This window comes from Heterodontus francisci, chromosome 34 (assembly GCF_036365525.1).
Source record: "Heterodontus francisci isolate sHetFra1 chromosome 34, sHetFra1.hap1, whole genome shotgun sequence".
In the NCBI taxonomy this organism is placed as follows: domain Eukaryota; kingdom Metazoa; phylum Chordata; class Chondrichthyes; order Heterodontiformes; family Heterodontidae; genus Heterodontus; species Heterodontus francisci.
Window position 1 is genome coordinate 43,578,319 of NC_090404.1, and position 7,735 is coordinate 43,586,053.

Sequence of the window (7,735 nt, forward strand, 5' to 3'; positions counted from 1 at the left end):
CTTTATCCTGCAACCTAGGTGTCACTACTTCCCTATAACTGTTCTCTCTCACCCCCTCAGCCTCCTGAATGATCCGAAGTTCATCCAGCTCCAGCTCCAGTTCCCTAACGCGGTCTGTGAGGAACTGGAGTTGGGTGCACTTCTCGCAGGTGAAGTCAGCAGGGATACAAGTGATGACCCTTACCTCCCACATCCTGCAAGTGGAGCATGCAACTGCCCTCGCTTCCATCCTCTCTGCTGTAAATTGACAACGGAGATTTTTTTAAAAATGAAGGAAAACCTTACCTTACCAAACCCTCCACACAAGAGTCCTTTTTTTTTTGGTTAGAGGAGGATGGGTGGGAGACACTACACGTGCAGTGTTTCGGGTTTAGCCACTGCCCGAATATATAAGCTCACTTACCCAGCAGTCCCCATGTCCGCGTCCGCCCAATCACGAGGTAACTACTTTATAGCTCAACTTACCTTCCCGGCTGCCCCCTGGCTCGTGCTCTCACCACTCCCACTGCACAAATACCACAAAATGAAATACTTCACATTTGTTCTGGTAAATATACCACAGTCTAAGAAGCAATAATAAATTTCACCAAGGTAATGATTACTTCATGGTTAAAGTACCGTGTGCAGTTTTAGGCACTTCTATAGATACGATATTACAGAGATAGACAGCAGGCAAAGTAGATACATTAGATCAGTCCCTGGAATGGGAACTAATTCTTTATCAAGGAGGTTTTTTTTTCCAGTGGAGCAGAAAAGTCTAAGAGGAGATTTACAGAACATTTTACAATCATGAACGATTTTGTTAGCGTCAAGGGCGCAATCTATGTCCTATGCTTTGGGATTCAATAACAAGGGATCATCAATTTAAGATCATTATTACGTGAGACAGGAGAGAGGTTAGGAGAAATTTTGTGCAGATGGTTGTTGGAACACGCTTTTTACAGGAGATTTTATTGTGTCAGAGACCAGTCCATGCTTTATGGGGAAACATGACTCCTATTAGACAGAGTGGAAGGAACAGGCTACGGGGAAGAGCTGGATTGGCTTGTGATTAATATGCAGTTTGAGGAAGACAGTAGGCCGGTGGATATGTTTTGAGTTAATACAGGACTATGGAGAGAGAGGGTACTTGCACTCGTTTGGAATTGATACAGGTCTGGTGGAGAAAACGCGAAAGTATAGTTAGTTTTGGACTGCTAACGAACTATGAGGCGTGAGCAGGGAAATGGGATCAATTTGTAATTCATAGTTCCGTACGGGGAGAGTGTGAGATAGAGGGATTAGTTTGGGATTGTGATATAGCTATGGGGAAGAGAGCTGGCCAGTGGGATTAGTTTTGGATTGATACACGGTAATGCGAACAGCGCGGCACAGTGGAATGAGTTTTGCATTGATACAGAGCTATGTGAAAGAGAGCAAGCAGTCAAATTAATTTTGGATTGCATGACTGTGGAGAAAACGGTGTATTGGTGTTAATTTGAGATTTAGGAAAAGCAATGAGGAAATAAATTGTATGTGGGATTAGTTTGCAATTGATGCCAATCTATGGAGAGAGAATGAGGCAGTAGGATTTTATGATTAATAATGGACTACGGGGGGAGCTAGAAATGATGTAGGTTTAGTTTGGATTTATTCAGAAATACTTGACGAGAGCAGGTCAGTGGGATTAGTATGCAATTGATGTAGAGCCATGCGGAGAGCGCTGTGCTGTGAGATTAGTATCAGATTGATATCAAACTATGGTGTAAAGGTGTGACTGTGGGACTCGTTTGTTATTAATACGTAGCTACAGGAGGGTGCAGAGCATGTGAATATATTTAGTTTTGGATTGATACAGGACAACGGAGAGAACAAGTCAGTGCGATGAGTACAGGATTGATAGAGGGCTGTGGGGTTAATTTTGGTCTGGATTGTTGCATAAGGACATAGGAGCAGAAGTAAGCTATTCAGCCCATCAAGCCTGTGCTGCTATTTACTGAGATCATGGATGATTTGCATCTTAATTCCATCCATCCACTTTGGCTCAATTTGTTTTGCAAAGTTTTGCATAAATGAATATATCTACCGATTTCAGATTTCAAATTATTAATTGAGTGAGCATCTTTTTTTTTGTGGGAGAGAATTCTACACTTCTAACACGCTTTGTGTGAAGTGTTTTCTCACCTCTCTTCTGAATGACCTGTCTCTGAATTTTAAGATCCTGTCCCGTGTCGGAGACGTTCCTTCTGATGGAAATAGTTTTCTTCTACAACACTACCACTTCCTTTCAAAATACCAAAAAAAATCGCCACGTAAACTTTTATATTCAAGAGATTAAACACCTGATTTATTTAATTTCTTCATATAATGTAATCCTTGGAGCGTTGGTAAACGTTCTTGTGAATTTGTGCTTTACATCTTCAAAGGTCAGTATATTCTTTCTAAGTTGTGGTGCCAACGTCTGTACGCAGTGTTCCAGATGTATTGTAAACAGGGATTTATAACGCTGTAACAAAAAGTCCTATCCTTTATTTTCTAGCCCTCTAGTTAAAATATATATCATCCCATTAGCTTTTATGATTATTTTTGTACGTGACTACTATATGTAAGTGGACTGTGCATGCAAACCTTTAAAACTCAATAGACCTGCAATATTCCGAGATAAATAGGACTCAAATCTATCCGTCTTTGTTTGGAAATGAATGAACTCCCAGGTGCCTGTGTTGAACCCCATCTGCCACAGTTTCACTCTCTCACTGAACTTATCAATGTCTATATGTAACTGTATGCTCCTGTCTACACCACGTACTATATCACCAAACTTGGTGTCATCGTAAAACTTCCATATATGACTCTCACTTGTTTTATCCACATCATTAATAAATATAATGAACAGTTGAGGCCCCAGACAGAGACTTGTGGGATCTCATTGTCAGTTCTTTCCAATGAGAGGTGATACCCAGTGTCCCTACTTTCTGTGCTCCGCTTCCTAACTAACCTCCTAACCACATCGCCTTCCATTCCCTGTGCTTTATTTTGTATCCAACAGTCTCTTATGTGCAAGCTTATCAAATGTCTTATGGAAGTTGATAGTAACTACAATCCATAGCTGTTCTCCTGTTAATACTTTAGTTCTTATAATTAGGTTCGTTATATATCGCCTACCTTTCACAGGCTTTTTTCTAATCAGCTCAAATTTCTCTATGACCTCAATCACTCTCCGAAATTATAGATGCGAATACCTTCCCACAATAGGTCTCTTTCTCTCACCTTTCAAAAATAATGGACATTATTTGCAATTTTCCAATTTAAATGGACAATTCCTGAATCAAGAGAGTTTTGGAAGGTTATAGTTGAAGCACCTATAATAATTTAAAACCATGGGATTAAAAACCATTCGGTCCTTGGGGATTTGTCAGTCTTTAACACTTTTTTGGGGAAACACTTTCAACTTGCTTACGTTAAATTTCATGAGTCCCATTCCCTTATTTATTATTAATGTCCCTGGAATGTCAGTTATATTATCCTTTTCCTGTTCTGTGAGGCTGTAAAAAGCAATTATTCAACAGGTATGCACTACCCTTATTTTCAGTTGCAATATTTATCCTGTTTTTTGAAACGCCCACATTTTTCACTGAAGAAATGTATGCAGTGTGGCTTTCAGGATTGCTACTATGACAATTGTTTTTCTTGTTTGTTGATAGCTCATAAGTCCTAAGTTAGGTACGAGCCAAAACAAAGCAAGGACACTAAAACCGAAACGATTCTCTAACAATGTAGAAAAAAAACATTTTCCAGGTCCCTTGGAAAAAATATGGATGTGTGCTTAAGGTTTATAATGTACTGAAGTTACTCAAAATTAGACAAGAGATTACTGGAAAAGGAACAGGTGCAGTTTGATAAGCACAATGAATTCAATAGCCACCTTTCCTTTGTATGACAGACAAAAGCAATGCATGCTTACATTCAAGTGAATCCTACCTGTTAACAACACTTTGCTTGGAAATTGCTTTCATGCTGAAATTTTTTTTAAAAAGCAATTGAATCATCGACTGACTTCCACTACTCAATTGAACAATAAGAAGATTGATTATAGTAACATTGTGATATATAAGAGATCGAGACTTGATTATTGGGGGTCTAATTTGGAAACTTGACGACTAGGTGAAACTTGACAACATGGTAAATAGTGAGCATGGTGGTAGCAGACTTGAGTAGTGCCGAGACAGATTGGTGAAAGGAGCAGGTGCATGGGAGATGCAGTTTAATGCAGATAAATGTGAAGTTCTACAGTTTCGGAGTAGCCACATGGAGAGGCAGTAGAATCTGAATTTTGCTATTTTGAGAGGGGTGCAGGATCAGATGTACAAAGAACAAAGAACAGTACAGCACAGGAACAGGCCATTCGGCCCTCCAAGCCTGCGCTGATCTTGATGCCTGCCTAAACTAAAACCTTCTGCACTTCCAGGGCCCATATCCCTCGTTTCCCTTCCTATTCATATATTTGTCAAGATGTCTCTTAAACATCGCTATCGTATCTGTTTCCACCACCTCCCCTGGCAGCAAGTTCCAGGCACTCACCACCCTCTGTGGAAAGAGCTTGCCTCGCACATCCTGTCTAAACTTTGCCCCTCTCACCTTAAACCTATGTCCCCTAGTAACTGACTCTTCCACCCTGGGAAAAAGCTTCTGAATATCCACTCTGTCCATGCCGCTCATAACTTTGTAAACCTCTATCATGTTGCCCCTCCACCTCCGTCGTTCCAGTGAAAACAATCCGGGTTTCTCCAACCTCTCCTCATAGCTAATGCCATCCAGACCAGGCACCATCCTGGTAAACCTCCTCTGTACCGTCTCCAAAGCCTCCACGTCCTTCTGGTAGTGTGGCGATCAGAATTGCACGCAATATTCTAAGTGTGGCCTAACTAAGGTTCTGCACAGCTGCAACATGACTTGCCTATTTTTATACTCTATGCCCCGACCGATTAAGGCAAGCATGCCGTATGCCTTCTTGACTACCTTATCCACCTGCGTTGCCACTTTCAGTGACCTGTGGACCTGTACGCCCAGATCTCTCTGTCTGTCAATACTCCTAAGGGTTCTGCCATTTACTGTATACCTCCCACCTGCATTAGACCTTCCAAAATGCATTACCTCACATTTGTCTGGATTAAACTCCATCTGCCATTTCTCTACCCTAGTCGCCAACCGATCTATATTCTGCTGTATCCTCTGACAATCCTCATCATTATCCGCAACTCCACCAACCTTTGTGTCATCCGCAAACTTACTAATCAGACCAGCTACATTTTCCTCCAAATCATTTATATATACTACAAACAGCAAAGGTCCCAGCACTGATCCCTGCGGAATACCACTAGTCACATCCCTCCATTCAGAAAAACACCAAGCCACTGTTACCCTCTGTCTTCTATGAACGAGCCAGTTCTGTTACCATCTCGTCAGCTCATCTCTGATCCCGTGTGACTTCACCTTTTGCACCAGTCTGCCATGCGGGACCTTGTCAAAGGCTTTACTAAAGTCCATATAGATGACATCCACTGCCCATCCTTCATCAATCATCTTCGTCACTTCCTCAAAAAACTCAATCAAATTAGTAAGACACGACCTCCCCTTCACAAAACCATTCTGTGTCTCGGTAATAAGCTCTTTAGTTTCCAAATGGGAGTAAATCCTGTCCCGAATAATCCTCTCTAATAGTTTCCCTACCACTGACGAAAGGCTCACCGGCCTATAATTTCCTGGATTATCCTTGCCACCCTTCTTAAACAAAGGCACAACATTGGCTATTCTCCAGTCTTCTGGAACCTCACCTGTAGCCAATAGGGATGCAAAGATTTCTGTCAAGGCCCCAGCAATTTCTTCCCTTGCCTCCCTCAGTATTCTAGGGTAGATCCCATCAGGCCCTGGGGACTTATCTAGCTTAATGCTTTGCAAGACACCCAACACCTCTTCCTTTTTGATAATGATATGACTGAGACTCTCTGCACTCCCTTCCCTGGGCTCATCATCCACCAAGTCCTTCTCTTTGGTGAATACTGATGCAAAGTACTCATTTAGCACCTCGCCCATTTTCTTTGGCTCCATGCATAGATTCCCATCTCTGTCCTTGAGCGGATTACCCTCTTGCTCTTTATATATGTATAAAAAGCCTTCGGATTTTCCTTAATCCTGTTTACCAATGACTTTTCATGACCCCTTTTCGCCCTCCTAACTCCTTGCTTAAGTTCCTTCCTACTTTCTTTATATTCCTCAAGTGCTTCATCTGTTCCTAGCCTTCCAGCCCTTACAAATGTTTCCTTTTTCTTTTTGACTAGGCTCACAATATCCCGTGTTATCCAAGCTTCCCAAAACTTGCCAAACTTGTCTTTCTTCCTCACAGCAACACGCGTGTCCTGGATTCTAATCAGCTGACGTTTGAAAGACTCCCACATGTCAGATGTTGATTTACCCTCACACAGCCGCTCCCAATCGAAATTCTTCAGTTCCTGCCTAATATTGTTATAATTAGCCTTCCCCCAATTTAGCCCCTTCACCCGAGGACTACTCTTATCCTTATCCACTAGCACCTTAAAACTTGTGGAATTATGGTCACTGCTCCAGAAATGCTCCCCCACTGAAACTTTGACCACCTGGCCGGGCTCATTCCCCAATACCAGATCCAGAATGGCCCCATCCCTCGTTGGACTGTGCATATAGTGTTTCAAGAAGCCCTCCTGGATGCTCCTCACAAATTCTGCCCCATCCAAGCCCCTAGCACTAAGTGAGTCCAGTCAATATTGGCGAAGTTAAAATCACCCACCACCACAACTCTGTTCCCTTTACATCTTTCCAAAATCTGTCTACATATCTGCTCCTCTACCTCCTGCTGGCTGTTGGGAGGCCTGTAGTAAACCCCCAACATCGTGACTGCACCCTGCATATTGCTGAGCTCCACCCATATTGCCTCGCTGCATGACCCCTCTGAGGTGTCCTCCCGCAGTACAGCTGTGATATTCTCCTTAACCAGTCATGCAACTCCCCCACCCCTTTTACATCCCTCTCTATCCCGCCTGAAACTTCTAAAGCCTGGAACATCTAGATGCCAATCCTGCCCTTCCCTCAACCAGGTCTCTGTAATAGCAACATCATATTTCCAAGTACTAATCCAAGCTGTAAGTTCATCTGCCTTACCCGTTATTCTTCTCGCATTGAAACAAATGCACTTCAGACCACCAGTCCCGCTGTGCTCAGCAACATCTCCCTGCCTGCTCTTCCTCTTAGTCCGACTGGCCTTATTTACTATGTCCTCCTCATTTACTTCACTCGCTGTCCTACTGCTCTGGTTCCCACCCCCCTGCCACACTAGTTTAAACCCTCCCGAATGACGCTAGCAAACCTTGCAGCCAGGATATTAGTGCCCCTCCAGTTTAGATGCAACCCGTCCTTCTTGTACAGGTCCCATCTATCCCTGAAGAGAGCCCAATGGTCCAGATATCTGAAACCCTCCCTTCTGCACCAGCTGCTCAGCCACGTGTTTAGCTACACTATCTTCCTATTTCTAGCCTCACTGGCACGTGGCACAGGGAGTAATCCAGAGATCTCAACCCTAGAGGTTCTGTTTTTAAACTTACTACCTAACTCCCTAAACTCCCCCTGCAGGACCTCATCACTCTTCCTGCCTATGTCATTGGTACCGATGTGTACCACAACCTCTGGCTGTTCACCCTCCCCCTTCAGAATGCCCCCTTTCCGT